The 23,339-nt window shown below is 39.9% G+C and overlaps 1 protein-coding gene and 1 long non-coding RNA gene across 5 annotated transcripts in view; one reads left to right on the forward strand and one right to left on the reverse strand.

The window, feature by feature from the left end:
* The window catches only part of fhod3b (formin homology 2 domain containing 3b), a 249,433-nt gene that overhangs the window by 62,212 nt on the left and 163,882 nt on the right, over positions 1 to 23,339 (forward strand). The gene's annotated exons all lie outside the window — the stretch shown is intronic.
* LOC133660650 (uncharacterized) overlaps positions 1,669 to 23,339 on the reverse strand; it is a 35,432-nt gene continuing 13,761 nt past the window's right edge. Inside the window, exons 2-3 of the long non-coding RNA XR_009827857.1 lie at positions 17,129 to 17,277; positions 1,669 to 1,758 (exon numbers count right to left, since the gene is read on the reverse strand). This is a non-coding gene — a long non-coding RNA (uncharacterized LOC133660650). The remainder of the gene's footprint in view (positions 1,759 to 17,128; positions 17,278 to 23,339) is intronic.

The raw sequence follows: 23,339 nt of genomic DNA on the forward strand, positions 1-23,339 counted from the left end.
TTTCTACAACTCTTATTTTTTTGTGATAGTGATTAGAGCGCATAATTGTTGGTCACAAAAAACATTCATGAAGTTTGGTTCTTTTATGAATTTATTATGGGTCTACTGAAAATGTGACCAAATCTGCTGAGTCAAAAGTATACATACAGCAATGTTATTATTTGGTTACATGTCCCTTGGCAAGTGTCACTGCAATAAGGCACTTTTGGTAGCCACCCACAAGCTTCTGGCAAGCTTCTGCTTGAATTTTTGACCACTCCTCTTGACTGTGTGGCGTTTACATGTTCTCCCCCGTGACTGCGTGGGTTCCCTCCGGGTACTCCGGCTTCCTCCCACCTCCAAAGACATGCACCTGTCAGACATGTCTATCTGTGTTGGCCCTGCGATGAGGTGGCGACTTGTCCAGGGTGTACCCCGCCTTTCGCCCAAATGCAGCTGAGATAGGCTCTAGCACCCCCCGCGACTCTGAAAGGGACAAGCGGTAGAAAATGGATAAATGGATGTGTATATATATACATGTGTATATATGCTCGTGTTTGTGTATATGTGTGTGGGTGTGTGTATATATGTATAAGCACATACAGTATATGTATGTATATACAAATGTGTATATGTTTGTTCAAACCTTTATATGTATTTTTAGTATATACAACTTTATTCTTTCTAAAATGGGTTTCGTGTTAATATTTTTTGGTGTCTTTTGGGGAAATGCAATCAGTTTTCGTACAATTTGGTCTCCTTATGAATTTTGGAACGGATTACGTATGAAAACTGAGATACCAACTGGGATCTAGACACTATAGCTCAGTTTGCTGGTGAGTTACTCTATTGTCCTGATTAAGGCATGGCCCCTAATAGTGAGGTTTAAATTCCAGGAAGAAATTTAAAAAATACAATTATTTGTTAAATAAACACAGTAACATTTATGTATATTTTTTATGAAATCCAAGCGGGCAACTTATATATTCCACACAGCAGATGGCATTGTGATTGCATATTTGAGTATGGAATGTAGTGCTGTCCAATCATGTCCTCTTGTACTGTGCAGCCTTTGGTACCGAGACAAAAATACGAGTGTGAACGCTTAGCTAACTGCACCTAAATGCACCAAGTAAACAATATAGCCATGTTTACATGCAGAAAAATATTTGGAATAAAGACCTAATCAGATTGCAAATGTTTAATATAAACCCATCAATCGGAAGATTTTTATTGTACATGGTGCACTTGGAAATAAATTGTATTCTGAACGAGAGAGGTGTTTTATGCCGGTTGCTATTTCGAAGGACATCTGTGTACACACCCATTCGGATCCTGTCTTCGTGGTCGGGGGAAATCATTCATGTGCTATGTCAGCGAGACGCTTTTCTACCTTTGAGACAGACGGATATTCACACCCAGCAGCAAACATGCCGAACGGGAAGCAGAATGTCTGTTGCCGACACAACCTTATTGTTACAAATTTTAAGAGAACTCAGGATTGTTGAATGCCTTGATGGTGACGAGGCTAAAAACACATAGTTGTACAAACAAGTTCATGGAAAACTGCATGGAAAACTGCATGGAAAACTGCGGGAACCGTAATTTGAAAAAAAGCTGGAAAACAGTGAAAGTCAAAGCCGTAAAAGAGGTTCTGACCTTACCAGCTTTCAGTTTTAACTGTCTTACAGATGACTTTATGGAAGATCGGCCGTTGTCGAACTTGTCTTTCAATGGCGTGAATGTTGGTTTTGAGAAGAAAACATTTTTTTAACGTTCCTGAGGACGACAAGAATAATTCAGAGGTTCATCAGGAAGACAGTGCCATCGTCGGATGTACATAAACACACAAAACGGCGTCAGAGAGAAAGAAAATTAAGTGTGTGGAGTACAAAGGGCGAATGACCTGAGGATGTGCAACATAGGTTTCTTCTTCTATTATTTCCAGAAAAAAAGACAGCTTTGCGCATGCACAGATGGTTTATTTTGATTAAATGCTTGATGCATGAATGCGCTCAATATGATCAAATCAATTTATTTAGTGTCCATGTAAACCACACCTGGGCAACTTAAGGCCCGGGGGCCGCATGCGACTCGTTAAGCTTTTCAATCTGGCCCGCCGGACATTCCCAAATATTTTTTTTAGATCTTTAAGATGGATACTGTAGCTGCCATTATGATGTGCAGCGATGTTTTCAAATGACCATAAGTCTTGAACTATACAAAGTATTTCAATGGTTGGAATCTGCGCTTTTGCATGATATACTAGTTACTATGGTAATCTAATTAGTTACTATGGTAATCTAAGTCACAGCAGCTCAGACAAGGCACCAAGCAGTGTGGGTAGGGAGCGTTTCCACAGAGTGTTTTCAGAGCAGTCAGCCTGAAATGCGGGTGTCAGGGACAGACGCGGAAGGAGATTTTTACAACAAAGTTCCAAAGCTTAGGGATGTATCAGATATATCAGATTGTAGGTGGGGTTTTTTCATTTTTTCGCGTTCATATTTCGTTGTGTTTGTTGCATTTTTGTTGCGTTTCGCTTGATTGTAAAATATGTCAATTGAGAGGGTGTGTTGTCAATATTCCGTGTTTTATCGTGCATAGGTAATATTGTAAAACCCACATTCTTTATTTTCAGGTACATTCTGGGTGTCTCATTCAGTAAAACAATTTAAAATTCCATTCCGTTTCTTAAGGCGGTCTATCATAACGTTTTTAGCTTTCAATCAGAGGTTATTGTGAGGTTTTCTATTAGTGTTCCTAAAAATCAGGTAAACTGGCCCCCAGACACTTTTTTTTTCTCTAAATTTGAACCCTCCCGAGTCAAAATAATTGCCCAGGCATGATGTAAACAGTAAATTTGAAATTCTGATCAACCGATTTATAGATCAGGTTAGATCTAGTTTGCGCATGTAAACATAGCTATTGTCATTACCTAATGGGTGTTGTTTCTTCACAGATCCTAATTCTGTGCTCTTGTTGCTTGGCTGAGCTTAGTGCAGCCTGCAGAGGCAGACAGGCTTGCTGCTCTTCCGTTAAGTGGATGATGACCCTCTTTTTCTTTAAGTTGACAGCCACCTGTTGCCCAGTCCTACTCAGCCGACAACCCGCAAGGCTAGCTGATTTATTTCTTCCATTCAAGGTGGTCACTGTTACTGCAACTTGTCCAGACATTTGAGCCTAATTTTATCTGACTGGAGGGTTTAGCCTGTAGCCCCATGAGTACAGTCTTACCAGGTGATTTTCCGCCTCCGCGCAAGGAGATCATTCTTTAGTTCTCCAAAGAAAGACAAAAGGCACTAGTTTGCTTGAGGCTGTGCACTGGTCTTGTTGTACTACGTCCCTTGGCACGTCCCTGCTGCCACTCAAAACGTCCATAATGTCCCCAAAGAGCAGCTCACATTGTTGAGGCTTGTTTATTTTTTAAACAAGACTACCGTGGCTCCCTTCAAATATGTTATTTATTTATGTCTGGAAAAAAATAGAATAGTATTAAACTTCACCAGTACAGTCAAAATGCGCATTTTAATGAAAATTAAGCTGTTTGTTTTTTATAGACCTAACCCTACCAGCTGGGAAAAAGAACACTGTCAGAAATCAAACATGCATTTCAAGTTATTCATAAATATACAGCGATTCGGTATTTAGCTGTCTATAAATTGTCTCGGTTTGTGTGAGTTCAAATCAAGATGTCCTTAATCACAGCCACTAACTCCCACATACCTGTAGTAAATCAAAGTCAGTGTGGGAAAAACACCAGTTACTCGAGAAACTACTCTAATCATTTTTTTTTTGTCTGTCCAGCTTCTCAGGCAAATCATATAGTAGATGTAGATGCCCATATCGACTGTTCAGATTTACTTTACAAAAGAGAAGTGTAGGATACTTCTCTTGTTGCCTTATTTGTATTTGACTTTATTAAATGTATTTATATTAATCATTTGGTGCAGCCGGGCCCGAGCAGGAGGGGATAGAAAGAGAAAAAAAGGAAGACAGAGGGGGGAATTGTGGGGACAAGAGGGGGATTAGACAACAACAGCAAACACAACAACAACAACAACAATAGAGCAACATCAGCAAATACGACATGTACAAATATGATGGTAATAGTAATAGCAAATAAGCAGTTAGCGAAAAAAAAAAAAAATACCGAAATGACAATGAACATTATTACACTACAAATGGAGCAATACGAATACCAATAAAAATAGCGCAATTGATAATGAACAATACCAATACTTCACCTTTATTATCAACAATAGAGTTGTTCAAATGCAACAATACATATATGTAATGATAACTTGAGATATGAAAGAATGCAGAAAAATGGAGGGGAAGAAAGAGAAGCAACCTACATTAACCTTGTAGATTGTTATAGTAACAATAGTTTAAGCTTGTCAGTGTGCCAAACTACTCTAGTCATTTATGAAACATTATTTTATAAGATCCTCAATGAATGCAGTGGTTTGCTTAATTTGGCAAATTGAGCTGCTTTGTTTTTAAAATCTCGTCGGACACAACACAATCACAGATCTTTATCATTGTGCAATTTCATCAAATATGATATTTAGTACAGACAGACAACAAATGAATTTCATTAACATTCAAATTGTGCTCCATGGTTTCTATTACTACTGCAAGAGCCCCCATGTTGAAGAATAAACAAGTCTGACAAAAATGATGGACTCTCCAGACTTGGAGGACGTTCTTTCAGTATATTTTTGGAGACAAAAGGCAAACAGACATGACACAAAACTATAGGCATTTCAAATGTCAACTTTTTGGCTTTAAGAAACACTAAAAACAATAAAATAAATTGTGTTAGTCAGTAACAGTTTCATTTTTTGATCAAGCAGACTGAAAAAAATATGAAATCTTTCAATTCTGGGTAAAGTGGAATCATGAATAAAACACTCCAACACACTACTAGTACTTTGTTGCACCACCTTTGGCTTTTATAATAGCTTGCCGTCTCTGAGGCATGTACTTAACGAGTAACAAACAAAACTCTTCATCAATCTTGCTCCAACTTTTTCTGATTGCTGTTGTCAGATCAGCTTTAGCCTTGTCCTGGACCATTTTCTTCAATGTCCACCTCAGATTTGTATTTGGATTAAGATCCAGAATATTTGGAGGCCATGACATTGACCTCATGTATCTTTCTTCTCGGAAAGTTTTTACAGTTTTTGCTCTACAACAAGATAAACTATTATTTTGAAAAATTATGTCATCATCGCCAAACATTACTATTGAATAAGAGACATGTCCAAAATGTCTTGTGCATTTATTGAAAATGTAATGACAGCCATCTCCCCAGTGCCATTACCTGACATGCAGCTCCATATCATCAATGACTGTAGAAATGTGCATGTTTTCTTCAGGCTGTCGTCTTCATACAGTAAATCTCATTGGAAAGCCACCGAAAAATTCTACATCTTGCACAATGCAGATTCCCGATTCTTCACTGAATATGACTTTCAGTCAGTCATCCTTTGCTTTTCCTTAGCCCTAGGAACGTTGTTTTTTATGTTTAGTTGTTAATGACCATTATTCATCTCAACCCACCTGGTGTAACAGCTCTCCAATGTGAGATTACTCATTTTGAACTGCAGAATAATAAACATGTTAAATCTAATGCAGGTGTTGGAAATAAAAATGTACAGGATGATTCCATATTTTTTTCCTCAGAATTGAGCATTTAATTTCATTTAACATTTTTTCACATTAGAAACTGTTATTTTTAACTGTTCAACTGTTTTATTTTCCCCTCCAAGTTTTAGAAAGCTACTGCTCACAGTTTGCAAACCCCTGACATAGTTGATCAACTACTAAAACACTGAGACACTGCTTTGTGCTTGTTTTAAAAAGGAGACATTCGCTAGGTTTAAATGCTAATACACACATTTGTCTTCTGTTTGTTTGTGGGCTCATATAAAGAACTCAATTGACTTCCAAAACACGTTTTTAAAAGTGTTATCAACTTTTTGTGTGTATTTTAAAGCAATCATGTGTAAACAAATGAATAAAAGTGGTCCTAAGCCTGCAATTTAGGAAATGAGCTACACTGTGTGTTAGTGTGGACCTCGTATTAGAGATGGGGTTTATATCTCTCTGCAGGGAGCCGGATCTTGAAGAGCCATTCCATGCCAAAAGACTGGCTCTTTGATATTTGTATTTTTCTGAATTAATTTCAGAGGTTACAAATTTTTATGAATGAAATAATCAATGGTAGAAGTTATAAAATAAGATTTGGACTTTAATAATTACAATTTTCACAAATGTATACTCCATTTATGGGAAATATTGTAAAATATTTGAATTTTATTTGGGTTGGGTTCTGTTATGTAGATTTCTTGACCATCTAGGAGGGGCGAGAAAGGCTTTTGGTAAGACTAATTTTAGGGTATACTAGTGTCATAACAATTTACTGACTGTGTTCATTATTTCCACATTACGCATAGCTGTAAATGGTTTTTACTAACATGTGTAAAAAAACAATCCATTTCAAAGCTGAAATGTGTTGGCATTCTCCCTTTTTAGCACGACTTTTTCTGTCAACGCGCTGATCCCAACCGAGGAGTGACAGCCGTTATCAGAGGTGGCACATTCTTGGTGGATTATCTACCATGTCTTTTACAACCTTATAATCCACGCTCAAGACATGATTCATTGTGACTCGCGCTTTTTTGTAGGCTGTAATTTAATCAAATTGATAGTTTTGATCTGCATGTTGACAAGTGGAAACTGGTTGACAATGACACTAAAGATGGTATTTTTTTTCATTATTCCGCTACAAAACAAGTGAGCAGCTCATCGCTCCTGACAGCATCTTTGCATACTGTGAAGTGCGGCCTTTTTGATGCTGCTTAATGCTTTGTTTACGTGCCTGATTATATGTCACCAATTTAAGTTCTGAACCACTTTGGTGAGGACATTTTGTGTGACGTCAACAACGCCGCTTCAAAGGGTGCTGATGGTGAAGATTTGTTTTTCTGTTGGCTTGGGGATAATGTCAGCCAATCGACTCTTGTGCCGGCGTTTTCCACGCACGCTGCCAGAGCTGTGCTAACCAAGCTTGCCGATCTTGTGGGCACGTAAAAAGGCAGCTCCAGCTGTGAAGATACCCATTAAAAACTAGATCAGCTTTAATTGTCTGCAGTTTTGTTTGTTTTTTCGATTGGCGCCAAGATCGCTAATTGGAACATAGTTATAGCCATTTATTAGTCCAAGTCAAGAGTAATTATTGTTTTACATCCCCGCACTGCTGTTTAGGGATGGGCGATATTGCCTATGGCGATATATAGTGCAGCCTCCTGCGATACCAGTATATATCACAATGTATTATTTAGTATGTAAATGATAATATAATTATTTCAAAACAGGTTACAAAGGCTGTAATTTGGCTGCTGACGTACAGTATGTGGTAACAAATTGCGTCTTTTGCAGTTGTATTTTTTTTGTTATTAATCTATTTACTATTTTACTGTTAATATATCTTGTTCCTTTCTGTTGTACATGGTTCTAGCAATAAGCACTTATTCTTCTGTTGTTGTGATACTTTACATTAGTTTTTGAGGGATACTACCAATTTGGGTATCAGGTAGTTACAGGGCCAGTATTAGTCATACCAGGGGTCGGGAACTTTTTTGGCTGAGAGAGCCATGAAAGCCAAATATTTTAAAATCTATTTCCGTGAGAGCCATATAGTATTTTTTAACACTGAATACAACTACATGCGTGCATTTCTAAGTAAGAACAACATTTTTAGAGTATAATAAGTCTCTTATTCTTTTTAATAACTTTGTTATTCTTAAGCTAACCAATATTAAATGAAATACTTCTTACCATTAATACGACTTCTTGAACAGGTGCTGTAGGAAACGGATGGCTGGATTGAAATGCATGAGCATGTTTTATATTTTGAACGTTATTTGTATCACTGTGATTACCAGAAGAATTATTAATTACTTATCGTGTTAAGCAATGTCAGCTAAGACTTATCTTAGTTCCAGATGCAGTCATCAAAAGAGCCACATCTGGCTCGAGAGCCATAGGTTCCCTACCCCTGAGTCATACCGATGCTAATACATCAAATTTTGAAGATCATTGAATTTTTGATCACAAAACACAGAATTGTAACAATATCATTTAAATATTTAGATGACTTCCTATCCTTGTTCACTTTGACAAGCTCTAGCTTGCAGTTAGCGGTTAGCATATATTTCTCCGTTGTGTTATGCTAACTCATCCTCCAGTGATAATAGTTGTAAGAAACACGGATTTGCGGCCATGGAAGCGAGGTTTGCTGACTTTAAAGTGTCTTTGCACTATAGAAGGGACGTTAGTCGTCAGCAAGAATGCTACAGTGTGTTAAGGATGCGTTGGTTCACTTGTCGCTGTCAAAATTTGCGGTACACAGTTAGATGTGTCATTAACGTGATACAACGATAGTAATTGGCCTCAGTCTGGACCCCCTCTCCAGGGGCCCAGGCTTAGACCCTGTTTACCTGTATCTCACCTTTTTTGTAAGGGGTGTCGGAAGTTGGCAGACCCGTCAGCGATCCTGTTCTGTCTCCTTGTAATGTTTGTCTGATCTTGAATGGGATTGTTCTAAAAATTTTAATTTCCCCTCGGGAATTATTAAAGTATTTCTGATTCTGATAATAAAAGCTCTATTGTCGGCCAAATGTACATCATTTATATTGTCTATATCGTACAACCCTGCTGCTGTTCATGCATCCTTGGTGAGTTTAACCCTTGTGTGGTGTTCATATTGTTGTTACTCAGCCAGTGTTCGTGGGTCTGATGGACCCGTTGCATTTTGTGGCTTTTAATGCCTCACAATCAAACGCTTTTATGTTAAAATACTGACTTATCCCAAAAAACATCTGTAATGAAGTGCTTCGAGAGGCTGGTAAAGGAATACATTGTCTCCAGACTTCCCCCCACATTCGACCCATACCAGTTTGCTTATCGCCCTAACCGCTCCACAGAGGACGCTATCTCCTCTGCACTCCACCTGAGCTTAGAACATCTGGAAGGAAAGGACACACACGTGCGGATGTTGTTTCTGGACTTCAACTCGGCATTCAACACCATCATCCCGCAGCACTTGGTGAGCAAACTGGCCCCCCTTGGATTCAGTACCCCCCTATGCAACTGGCTGCTTGACTTCCTCACAGACAGACCCCAGGTGAGAGTGGGCAACAACACCTCCAGTGCCATCTCCCTGAGCACCGGCTCCCCCAAGGGCTGCGTCCTGAGTCCGCTGCTGTTCACGTTGATGACCCATGACTGCTGTGCCAGGTCCACTACTAACCACATTGTGAAGTATGCGGACGACACAACAGTAGTGGGCCTCATCCGTGACAACAACGACATGGACTACAGGGAGGAGGTGAAACATCTGGTTGACTGGTGCAGAACCAACAACCTGGTCCTGAACGTCGACAAGACCAAGGAGATCATTGTCGACTTCAGGAAGCACCAGTCTAGCCACGCTCCACTCTTCATCAACGGCACAGCGGTGGAGATGGTAAGCAGCACCAAGTTCCTGGGGGTGCAGATAACTGACAATATGACCTGGTCCCTACACACCGGAGCTCTTGTAAAAAGAGCTCAGCAGCGCATGCACTTTTTGCGTCGGATGAAAAGAGCACAGCTCCCTCACCCCATTCTCACCACATTCTACAGAGGCACTATAGAGAGCCTACTGACCAATTGCATCTCTGTCTGGACTGAAGCCTGCAGTGCCTCAGACTGGAAGTCTCTCCAGAGAGTGGTGAGGACGGCGGAAAAGATCATCAGGACTCCTCTTCCTTCTATCCGGGAGATTGCAAAAAGCTGCTGCCTGACCAGGGCTCAGAAATAAAATCAGAGACTCCTCCCACCCCCACCAAGGACTGTTTTCACTGCTGAACTCTAGAAAGAGGTCCGCAGCCTCCGTAGCAGAACCTCCAGGTTCTGTAACAGCTTCTTCCCTCAGGCTGTAAGACTCTTGAACGCATCATAATAATCCCCTCAACTCCCCCAAAAATGGATAAACTCGCTGGAATATAAAGACAATATAAAAATACATCAATAAACGTAGATGCATATGCAAAAGTGCAATATATTTATCTTTACAGTAATCTATTTATTTATATCTGCACCTTATTGCTTTTTTATCCTGCACTGCCAACCAGCTAATGCAACAAAATTTCGTTCCTATCTGTACTGTAAAGTTCAAATTTGAACGACAATAAAAAGTAAATCTAAGTCTAAGTCTAAGACCCACAAACACTGGCTGAGTAACAACAACACGAACGTTGCATGGAAATTTCTCTGCCAGTTTTTGCATCCCACAGGGATTCTTCTTTTGTGTTTCTGCACCTGCGGTTCCCACACAAGGTTGCAACATTGTTTGTCAACACTGTCTGCGCTCATTTTGTCGCACATTTGACCCTCTGATGTTCTGTGTACCTACACTCTGTCCTCCTCCTGTCTAGGCCTGATGTGTGTGTGTGTGTGTGTGTGTGTGTGTGTGTGTGTGTGTGTGTGTGTGTGTGTGTGTGTGTGTGTGTGTGTGTGTGTGTGTGTGTGTGTGGTACACAGAACATACATTTCAGCACTTCTATTAGCCCCGGGTCCAGTGGACCCCGGACATCTTATATGTAATAGAAATGTGTAGGGGGGGTGTATGGTGTGTGTTCATTAAATATGTATTCTGATATATGTTCTTCACAGAAAATGAGCCAAAGCCAGTGAGTCTCAGTTTGAAAAATTAATTAATTGTATCATTTTTCTTTTAATAAAAAACGAAAACGGGTCCTACAGACCCGAACACCACACAAGGGTTAAAAGTAAGTTTGACATTGCATAACTTTAACTTTTTGCATCCATCTTCAGGCATGCTCATCAAATGACTTGCAATGTTTCTGTGACCAGAGCAAGCAAGCGTACAGCGTATTTCAAAACACACGTATCACATGGCACCTGTGGGACTCGGTGGAAGATGAAATGGTCTAGACTCACATCTCTTCGACTTCCCTCTAAGAGACCCCAAAATGGGATTACAGTCACACTGGGAGGCCAACCCAAACAGCTTAGTGCCAAAGAGGAGAAATGTGAGGCAGCCAGCGTCTCAGAGCGACGGGAGAGTGAAACATGTCTTGATCCTCAAATCAGCAGAGGGATCGCTTGTATCACTCACCTCACACTTTTTCCTCCAACTGTTATTATATTTTTTTCTGTTTGGCCACTAGCCCAACAGCCCCGTGCTGTGAGATAACACCATAGCCTTGGTGTGGGCTTCATTTTCAAGCTGCAGTACAGGAAAAAATGTTTTCCCTGTTGTCCCACTGTCCTTGAAAACAAAACATTTTATCTTTTTAATAGGGCTCATTTTTAGCCCCCCGCCCATGTACAGTACTGCACAAGGCCAGGACATCTCCAACGGTGATTTGTCTGAGGACAATCACATGCTCATGTTCTCACACACTCATACAAAGGCATGCACATATTAAGAAGCCATCTGGTTCCAGTTGAAAGGGCCCTCAGCACTCGGCACTGCTCCTCACCCGTCCAAATAGAAGAGAGCTGTCTACATTTTCCTTTGAGAGGGTTTTCAGTTATCCCTCCGGTTTACTGAACCGGAGGGTGTGCGAACGAGCAGACTGACCCATTGAAAGTTGAGCATCGAGCCAAGTCCGGGTAAAATGTGATTGCGTTTTGCATTTAGATCAAAGTGTCAGCCATGTAGATCATCATAGCATTTAGACAACTTAACTTGTCAATAATATAAACAACAAAGATACAAAAGCGACACAACCATCATTTAATTCCTTTCTATCGTAATCCACAAAAAATGCATAACATAATGTTATGTCAGACCCACTCGACATCCATTGCTTTCGGTCTCCCCTAGAGGGGTGGGGGGGGGGGGGTTACCCACATATGCGGTCCTCTCCAAGGTTTCTCATAGTCATTCATCGACGTCCCACTGGAGTGAGTTTTTCCTTGCCCGTATGTGGGCTCTGTACCGAGGATGTCGTTGTGGCTTGTACAGCCCTTTGAGACACTTGTGATTTAGGGCTATATAAATAAACATTGATTGATTGATTGATGTAGTATACCATATCATCCCAGTCTGAACCGATTCACCAGTGGCTGACATTTGATTCCCTGATATACAGCATATGTAATCAAAAATGTATTAAAGACAATACAATTATGTTGGTCATAAATTTGTTTGAATTTGAACGATTCTGGTTCTGATTCCTCGTTTCAATTCCGGTTCCCAGCGATTCTCGATTTTGATTCTTAAATAAGCATGGTCATCCTAAAATTTTGCAAATGAGTTGTTCAGCACATAGTTTGCAACTATTTTTTCCGGTCAGGCATCGAAACTAGGAAGAATCCTGGAGAATCGAAATGTTCATCCCGGTTCCCATTGATGCTTGACGCTCAACCTAAGTCATAAAATATACAATGCTTGCAATCGTTTTTGTAAAAATTATATTTGTAAAACTAATTTATTTTATAAAGGGAATTGATGGAAGGAAGAAACCCCTCAAATGCATCTTCTTCTTGAATCCCATTATAACAACTACAGTGGAAAAGCCAAAAGATGCTGTCCTTTTAACTGCACTTCTTGGTGGAAACGATTCTTTATAGGCTCATCCTTTTTCTTAAGTTGTATGAATGACATGAAATAGGTCTGTCTTTGACTAAAGATTTTCATAGTCAAATCTGTTTTGTTAGATTTTGCCCATATTTTAAAAACATGTTGCAAGTGTGCTACATGTATGCTAGCAAGAGAACTGCTAATGAGGATCCCTGCAAATAAACAGATTTCTTTTGCAATTTTTTTCTGACCTGAAAACATGGCAGCAATTGGAAAGTTTAGTAAGGTCCAATGAACGGTCCCGCTATGGTAGGCTGTAGGTCCCACAGCGCACAGAAGAAGACAATCACACTTTATATCTAGAGCAGGGGTATCCAAACATTTTGACTCGAGGGCCGCATTGGGCTAAAAAAATTTGGCCAAGGGCCGAAACCCGACTGCGGGTAAAGTAACAACATATAAATAGCCTAGCCCTATACATATATACATATAAGATACATTTATGTGTATATATATATATATATATATATGTATATATATATATATATATATATATATGTATATATATATATATATACACACACACAATGTATATACAATACAGTTCTGAAGTATGTGTACTTATATAAATATGTGTGTTATAATTAAATAAGCATGTAAATACATTTGATATCGAATCACTTCACTAATTTTATTTTTTTTAATATTTTTATACAACTTTGTGTGCTGTCTCAGAGTGATCTGATTACAAATATGGTTGTACATCTAACCCAGCTAACAATTTCAGTCCCCTAAATGTTGCAGTAACGTTAGCCTTTTGGGCAATTAATGGTTCCTGAAGGGTGCATTTGTGGGCTGCATTTTGGTTCCATACTGCTGCAAACGGCAAGCATTTTTTTCCGTTCCCAAAGCGTTACCTACTACGTTTGTTGAATATTACCGAATGGTCTCGATGGCAATGCTTTAACTCTGCATATCAATTTCATACCAAATTGAAGAGGGTTCACCAAACATGTCAGAAAACGGCAGACACTACAATAAAGCCATATTTTTGAGGGCAATCGCCGATTTGTGTTATACGGATGCACGTGCACATACACACACATAAACACGCATACACAAATACACACATTACGACACTTTTTTGCCACACAGCAGAGTGTTGACTGTGAAGTAACAACAATCGTTTGTACCAAAATAACATTTTGCATTGATTAAAACAAGTTGATACTGGCATGGTCCACTTCACACCTAAAGTCGACACATTTGGCTCTAGTGAGAGCTCTGATTCACTAAAATGTGCCAAACATGGGGAAGTGTAGAGAGAGTTTTGCATATATTACACCTTATGCACTCTAATGAATTTTATATATTTGTAATTTTAAACTATATATACATTTCAAAGAGCAAGATGCATGTAATGTGTTGACTTAATTTGTTGGTTATAGTTAATTCACACCATGAGTGGAGAAAGTTGTTTGGATTGGGTCATATATATTGATGCTGTGCCAAATGTACTTGAACACAAACTAGTGGTCGATTGCATCAACCTCCACATAGGGGCTGCGAAAACTTCCCAATTCAAACTGTCTTGTAAACAGGTCAATTTAGGCCAAGCTTGTTGTTAAACTTTTGACTTCTCGCTGGTCGCTCTGAAGACTTTAGCGAGCCGTACTTGGCCCGCGGGCCGTAATCTGGACACCCCTGATCGAGAGGGAATAAACGTAACAAGGTTACCGTAGATCAGGGGTCGCCAACACGTCGATTTCGATCAACCCGTTGATCTTTGGGACATTACTGGTCGATACCGAAAATATTAAGAACATTTAATGTATTATAACATCGGAATGAGAGACGAAATTTTGCACTTTACCCAATGTCTGACTGCCCCAGACACCTGAAACCAATCCTACTCTCAGACAGAAAAACACTCTCCATCCCCCTTTTTCAATCGTGCTGCAATATGTTTTAAATAGCCATCAAACTCCCTACTGTTAACCAAGCCTGCCTATCACACACGTCGCTAACCAAAACAAGGCTAAACCTTAATCATGACGCAAGTGAAGCGGCTCCACGATTGTCGCCAGTGTAAACGACGGGACTATTCTGTGTTAAATTTGACAGGTGTGTAACCTCAGCAGCCACAGGTTTTAAGCAACTCACTGCTCAATGGAAAAAACATCAGGCTGGTTTGTTTTGCTAAAACCAACGTGCATTTGAATTCCACAGAATGTAGTTTATTGTATTTTAATTTCAAGGTTTGTGGTATTTTGGAGGGAAGGCTTGAGTGCTTTTGCAAGCAGCTGTTGTCTGCCCACTCTCTACATCCTTCATGGTGCGGGAATAAAAAAAGTGTTTATATCAGAAAAAGTATTACTGACCATTCAAAGTTGGGATTTTGGCACACAATACATAACAATTATTTTTTAATCTAAGTTATTTTTTAAATAATTTATTTGGTACATAATGGTGTACCATACTTAGGGTCTGATTTACTAAGATACCAAATAAAAAGTGCTAAATAACGTGTGAAATCGCTACAATCGTGTGTACTGTTAGTGGGTATGTTGTGGGTAATATACTAAGACTGCATGCGCAATTCATAATTGCAAAATCGATGCAGACCACCTTATTCACAAACTCACAACGACATGCACGATCTAAACCCACATCCAGAAAAGGCAAAACTCAAATGACCGCAACTGGGGAAAAAGAAGAAACCTTGAGAAGGGATCGCAGCCGTAGCTCTTCCAGGGTGATTGACTGCAATGGATGTCGAGTGGGTATAACTATTGAATTGTTAGATAATGTGGGAGTCGTGTCCATCGGGAAGCCAACAGATAGTCATTGGGGATCTTCTTGCGGGCTGAGCAAGGCAAGCTACACAGACTGTTTTCCAGCTGTGCATGGAAGTGATCCACCCCGGGTCACAACTCAAGTCAGCAGGCACCTCATCCAGATTGGTACCTCTCCAGAAATTATTCGTGTCCACCTGGTATCCTCTATAAACGCTCTGGGAGGCCGCACGACCAGTGTCTTTGGCACAACAATGGCAATAACTAAAGTGGTGTGTTCTTATGATCCCGATGCGAGAAAATGCATATTGCAAGAATTTTTTTTTTCTGTAAGATATATATTAATATATCTCCTTTATACAAAAGCGAACGCCATTAAAAAACGTTTGGTTTTCTGCTGTCTCCAATTCAACCCTTAAGTCATTCATCAGTTTGAAGATGGAGTTGTTGGAGAGACGGTAGACCTAAAAATACAGTGCCAGTTTGCAAACGATGCTAAACATCCATCCATCCATCCATTTTCTACCGCTTGTCCCTTTCTGGGTCGCGGGGGGTGCTAAAGCCTATCTCAACTGCATTCGGGCGGAAGGTGGGTTACACCCTGGACAAGTCACCACCTCATCACAGGGCCAACACAGATAAACAGACAACATTCACACTCACATTCACAAACTATGGACCATTTAGTGGTGCCAATCAACCTATCCCCCAGGTGCATGTCTTTGGAGGTGGGAGGAAGCCAGAGTATCCGGAGGGAACCCATGCAGTCACGGGGAGAACATGCAAACTCCACACAGAAAGATCCCGAGCCCGGGATTAAACTCAGGACCTTCGTATTACAACGGCCGCAAAATAGTTTTAGGCTTATTAAGTCACATTGTGAGCGATAACTGATTACATTTGCATCTTTTTATCTTACTGTTGTGGGTTTTCTAATACTCAGCATATATTCTGCATATACTGTACATGAAGACAGACTTCCTAAATGAATTGCGCTCGCTGTTTTGCTCATTTAAGAGATCCTCTGCAATCGTCTGCGCAAAAGTAGATTAGTAAATCAGCTTAGCGTGCGCTATCAAGTTTGCATGTGTTTGAATACACGCAAACCTTTAGTAGATCAGGTCCTAAGTGTAACAAACCACCATAATAAGCATAATTTTCAATACGGTAGAAGCACAGTTCAATGTGATTAAAAACTGCAATGGCACAGACTAAGCTTAACCTCAGCCATACCGTGCTTGGGCCCACTTCACACCTAAAGTCGACACATTTGGCTATAGTGAGGGCTCACATTCAAATTCAATACACTCCCCCTTTTCTGGCAATTTGATTACTGCGTTTAAAATCAACGATCCAAGTTAGACTGGAAACATTTCACATAGTCAGTGCATTTACAGAAATACAATGGTATCGAAGTGATGGGACAAAGCAGGCATTGTCACTGTGAGCGCAGACCAGCGAAGGCCAGGAGACGAAGGGAGAATCACACCTAAGTCCAGCATGGTACAAATAGCCTAATGCAAGTACACCCTTACATTATGTAGTGTGCAAGTGTATCATATAGGGACCTACTCTATTTCTGAGCTGTTCCGTAACAGGGAAGTACATGTATGGTACATTTACTCCATGATGATATGCCAGAGTAAAACTGTATAAAAGATTTACTAGCCTTCATGCTTGAGAAAGATTCACATCAGGAGTTATGACCAAGTCTACAGTATAAACAAAGTATTTAAGTTCCAGTACATACCAGTAAAATCTCTGACTGCTTGTCAAGTACCCAACTGGCCTTCATCCAAATGTGTCACCGAAGTCCATTCCACATCCTTTCCGCTTTGATGATGGTCCCTTTTGAAGGTAACGTCACTTTCCCTCCTCTGCATCGATCAACACAATAACCTTCGAAAGAACAAAAACATATTTTGTGTTTGTCGTAACACGACTGTCACTCATCCGGCCTGACACGAATCAGGCTTGTTATTCCTCTTCTCGCTTTGGATCAAGTGGTATTGCCACAGCTGGCTCGCGTTGAATCATTTACATTTCTGTTTGGCTTTCAAGAGGATTTATTGGATTTTTGTCACATTTACGCGCTGAGATTGATTCAATCTTCAGCCTGACATCAGCTGGAAAAACTGTCACGCACTGTTCAGGTTTAGAGAAATGGGACAACAACTTGCACAGCATGTCTCACGTCCACATTAGATGTCTTAAAACCCAAGATTGCCCCCAAAGACCCATGAACTGGAAATACCCAGTTTCCTTAAGACCTTCCACACTGTTTGCTGAGAAGGGAATTTTTGAAGCAGGTTTTTTATCTTTTTCATATGTAATGCAGTGGGCTGGAATCTGCCCTCCACACATAGCCTCTGAATGAGAGTCAAGCAGCACCAGCCAAGAGGCGAAAGCCCAGGCTATCAACCCAATGTCCAGCACAGCTCTTAAGGTTCAGGGAGTGAGGTTTACCTAACATACAACACACAAAGATAACCGGGCACAATTTTCCCCACTTCCTTACAAAGGACGACAAAAGCCCGGTCGTATTGTCATCATACAAGGTGTTCTGAGGTGCGTTAAGAGTGAATTTATTTAGACAATTATCTCAAACGGGTCGAAGCCTATCAAAACTCTTCATGTCTTTTAGAAGGCCGACGACTCCTAATTCACCTGAGTCTCAACGTACTTCAAATGAACGGCTTTAACACAATACCTTGTGAAAAATATCCCCAGGATTTTTTTGTCTAATTTTCTTTAGTTCAGGATTTCAGAAAAAGTCCTCAGACCACCATCCATTCCCTCTTCTTGTATGTCTTCTTCCATGTTGCGTACTGTGTATTCTATTTGTTACATATACACAGTTAATGTTGGATATAGAGAACATTCAAACCCTTTATCCAATGAATCGAAAATACTGAAAGTCCACGACATAGTGAATTTGCAAACAGCTAAAATTTTACACAAAGCAAACTACAATCTGCTACCCAAGAATATACAACAAAAGAGGAGAAATATAATCTTAGAGGAAAAATGTAATTTAAAACATTTGCATGCACATACAATACTTAAGACCTTCAGTGTATCAGTATGTGGGATTAAATTGTATGGTTGTTTTTATTTTGTTTTGTTTTTTTGTCATAAAAAAATACAATCATGTGTGCTTACGGACTGTATCCCTGCAGACTGTATTGATCTATATTGATATATAATGTAGGAACCAGAAATATTAATAACAGAAAGAAACAACCCTTTTGTGCGAATGAGTGTAAATAGGGGAGGGAGGTTTTTTTTGTTGGTGCACTAATTGTAAGTGTATCTTGTGTTTTTTATGTTGATTTAATTTAAAAAAAAAAAAAAAATAGTATTATTATTTATTTATTTTAAATTTCTGCGGCCCTGTACCAATCGATCCACGGACCGGTGGTTGGGGACCACTGCTGTAAATGATTTGTGCTGCCCACTATGGGTTGTGTTCAAAATGCTTTTGGAAGGCATCCCTCTATACACGTCAGTCCCCTAAATGTGTTTAGTACATTTTGTAGCTAAACACCTGAAAATTACAATGGTTGTTTTATACAAAGCATTGAGTTTTGTGAGAAAGTTTGAAGAAATCAGACATAAAGTATGGGGTCAAATTTTGGTTATTTTTGATCGATTAATAACCCTGCAACCATGTGGTGTATTTGTCAGAAAGATAATGGCATAGGCAGGTGAGGCAGCATAGTAGGGTTTTGACTAATATTTATCAGTAGAATGGTTGCGCAATGGTATGTGCTAATAATGTGTGCTAGTAATGTGTGCTCCCTTTTGTGTCGTTTCCTGGTGACATCACACAGTTGCTAAACCTATTTTTATTCTATAAACGTTGACATAGTTTAACTGCATCTTTCTCCAGAAGTATTCGACAAACCAGTATCCTGCAGTACCAGAATTATTAGTTAGTGCATTGGGTGTATGTCTCACTTCATCAGCTGCGAGAAAGAGCTATAGCTGTTATTTTTAGAGCTGATGTAAGCTTCAAGTGCAAGCCAGGAGTGGGATAAATAATATTTATATTGCAGAGCCTACAATGAAACATAATATCCTTTTCAGTGTTATTCGCACAGCGTCTTGCCAGTGCTGTCGTTCTTTTCCCATCATAAAGAACATGCAGTGGCTAAGGTTTCTGGAGAATAAAATGTAAAAACCCTCAGGTGGTACTGCTACTTCATACATTGTGCCCCTGTGGGTTTTTTGTATTCTCCACAGACCTCCAAAATCATGGTTGCATTTGAAATTCATTTATAGCCTAATAAAGTGTCCTGACAAAATTGGTACTTAAGTTTTGTGAAAACGTGCTTCAAAGTGTCCAACAAGGAACATACTGTAACCTCCTTGGTAGAGGTATTACGTTAACGCGACAGTTAATGTGATATGAGACTACTGTAATAAATAACTTAAGAAAAACCCTAATGGAAAAGAATATCAGTAACTTCTGAGAGTCTGTAAGTAGGCTCTGTTGATTGCAGTTCGACGTGAAGTTGCTGCTGTAAAAATGACAAAAACAACTGCAGGTGTCCTCGCTTTGCCTCTCATTACGGCAGCAAGCAACCCTGAAAGCAAACTTCACTCAAGTCATCACCGGAGGATGGTTGGCTGAAGCTCAAATAATGAACTTAAGCACCAACCCCAATGGACACTTGTTGTCCACCCATGGATCTGAAAAGCACCACTTGGAGTGGCCTCAGTGGGACAAGATGGAAGATGCTTTGTTTCATGCTTCAAAGCAAATGAAAAGAGCCGTAGAAAGATGGAATGAGAGGAGGCTGCATGCTTTGTGGCAACATCGGCCAAAAGAACACTTAATCTGTTTAGCAATGCTGGGCAAGCAGCAAGTGCAGGTTGGAAAAATGTAAGAGCATGAAGAGGAGTCATGCAAAGCTTTGAAAAGGCTAGGAAAGCTGGAACCAGTAGCATTTGTAACTTAGAAATGTAATTAAGTTCAATACTGTGACATCTGACGGTGTCTTATTTACTAAAGCATTGTTACACATAAAGCACTAAAATATTTTGCTGAGACCTTTTGTATACAAGCCTGAATTTAAGCCTTTAATCTCTTTGTTTAGAAAAGTGAAAAATGTTTAAATATCTCCTAGTGTCGGCATGTGATGAAAGCCTTTTGTGTGAGGCGGCTTCGACACAAAGCTGAGAGAGCCCACATGAGGTTTCACTTCCATTTGGCTGTTTGCACACATGAATACAAATACAAGAGAGAGGGAAGCGTACACAAATATCTGTTTAATTTGAGGTGCACTTTCAGCATAAATCCATTAAACTTACTGCAACTGCACAAAAATAGAGTTTTGGTGCTTTATTGTTTTTGCATCATTCAACACCAACACCATACAATTGTATATACTAATGTTTGTACATGTGGAGCTAAACCAAGGACTTAAGAACTTCGTCCACCCAAATTCATGAGCAAGCACTTGGCAAAAACGTATCCCTTGATTGAATTCATAACTCTTGCAAATCTTATTTCTTAATGGCGATTTAAAGGTACTGTTTGCTACGGTTACGCGGCTGCCTAGAGGGCGCCAACTTTTGAACGTGCTGCAAATCTTATATCCCAACCTCATACGCCCCATGAAAGACACATTATTTTTATTATAATTTGTTTTATTATTATTATTATTATTACATTATCTTAGTTTGTTGTCAATGTTTGTTATCTAATATTAACTAATTGGCAAAGTTTTTTTTATTAACATTAGCTATCATCAAGCATGTACGTTTGTTCGAAATAACCGGGGGTAGCAGTCATGAATGCCAGTCATCTTTATTGGACCAAACAACATTTTTATATCTAATTAACAATTGTGACAAATATTGAATGCTTTTTAGCAATAATGTTGACATATGCTACGCATTGGAGGTGTTCTTAACATTTGTTTTAAAAGTGTTATTTTTAGCTGGTGATGTAAACTAGCTTTAAATTAAAATTCCATTACAAACCCTGTTTCCATAGGAGTTGGGTAAATTGTGTTAGATGTAAATATAAATGGAATACAATGATTTGCAAATCATTTTCAACCCATATTCAGTTGAATATGCTACAAAGACAACATATTTGATGTTCAAACTGAGAAGTTGGGAAAGGTGGCAATAAATACTGATAAAGTTGAGGAATGCTCATCAAACGCTTATTTGGAACATTCCACAGGTGAACGGGCAAATTGGGAACATGTGGGTGCCATGATTGGGTATAAAAGTAGATTCCATGAAATGCTCAGTCATTCACAAACAAGGATGGGGCGAGGGTTACCACTTTGTCAACAAATGCGTGAGCAAATTGTTGAACAGTTTAAGAAAAACCTTTCTCAACCAGCTATTGCAAGGAATTTAGGGATTTCACCATCTACGGTCCATGATATCATCAAAGGGTTCAGAGAATCTGGAAAAATCACTACACGTAAGCAGCTAAGCCCGTGACCTTCGATCCCTCAGGCTGTACTGCATCAACAAGCGACATCAGTGTGTAAAGGATATCACCACATGGGCTCAGGAACACTTCAGAAACTCACTGTCAGTAACTACAGTTGGTCACTACATCTGTAAGTGCAAGTTAAAACTCTCCTATGCAAGGCGAAAACCGTTTATCAACAACACCCAGAAACGCCGTCGGCTTCGCTGGATCTGAGCTCATCTAAGATGGACTGATACAAAGTGGAAAAGTGTTCTGTGGTCTGACGAGTCCACATTTCAAATTGTTTTTGGAAACTGTGGACGTCCTGTCCTCCGGACCAAAGAGGAAAAGAACCATCCAGATTGTTAAAGGCGCAAAGTTGAAAAGCCAGCATCTGTGATGGTATGGGGGTGAATTAGTGCACAAGACATGGGTAACATACAAATCTGTGAAGGCGCCATTAATGTTGAAAGGTACATACAGGTTTTGGAGCAACATATGTTGCCATCCAAGCAACGTTACCATGGACGCCCCTGCTTATTTCAACAAGACAATGCCAAGCCACGTGTTACATCAATGTGGCTTCATAGTAAAAGAGTGCGGGTACTAGACTGGCCTGCCTGTAGTCCAGACCTGTCTCCCATTGAAAATGTGTGGCGCATTATGAAGCCTTAAATACCACAACTGAGACCCCCTGACTGTTGAACAATTTAAGCTGTACATCAAGCAAGAATGGGAAAGAATTCCACCTGAGAAGCTTAAAAAATGTGTCTCCTCAGTTCCCAAACGTTTACTGAGTGTTGTTAAAAGGAAAGGCCATGTAACACAGTGGTGAACATGCCCTTTCCCAACTACTTTGGCACATGTTGCAGCCATGAAATTCTAAGTTAATTATTATTTGCAAAAAAAAAATAAAGTTTATGAGTTTGAACATCAAATATGTTGTCTTTGTAGTGCATTCAATTGAATATGGGTTGAAAAGGATTTGCAAATCATTGTATTCCGTTTATATTTACATCTAACACAATTTCCCAACTCATATGGAAGAGAGGTTTGTAGATTAGGTAATTTGGAGGGTACTTTTAGGTTCATACAACCGAAAAATGTATGAATTTTTATTTCATTTGTTTTTCAATAACATTTCAATTTCACATTATGATGAACACTCCTCTCTGAGCTGCCACCTTACCGTGGTAGAGGAGTTTGCGTGTCCCAATGATCCTAGGAGCTATGTTGTCCGGGGGCTTTATGCCCCCCGGTAGGATCTCCCAAGGCAAACTGGTCCTAGGTGAGGGATCAGACAAAGAGCAGCTCGAAGACCTCAATGAAAGATAAAAACAAGGAACCCAGATTTCCCTCGCCCGGACGCGGGTCACCGGGGCCCCCCTCTGGAGCCAGGCCCGGAGGTGGGGCACGATGGCGAGCGCCTGGTGGCCGGGCCTGTCCCCATGGGGCCCGGCCGGGCACAGCCCGAAGAGGCAACGTGGGTCCCCCCTCCAATGGGCTCACCACCCATAGC

This window comes from Entelurus aequoreus, linkage group LG11 (assembly GCF_033978785.1).
Source record: "Entelurus aequoreus isolate RoL-2023_Sb linkage group LG11, RoL_Eaeq_v1.1, whole genome shotgun sequence".
In the NCBI taxonomy this organism is placed as follows: domain Eukaryota; kingdom Metazoa; phylum Chordata; class Actinopteri; order Syngnathiformes; family Syngnathidae; genus Entelurus; species Entelurus aequoreus.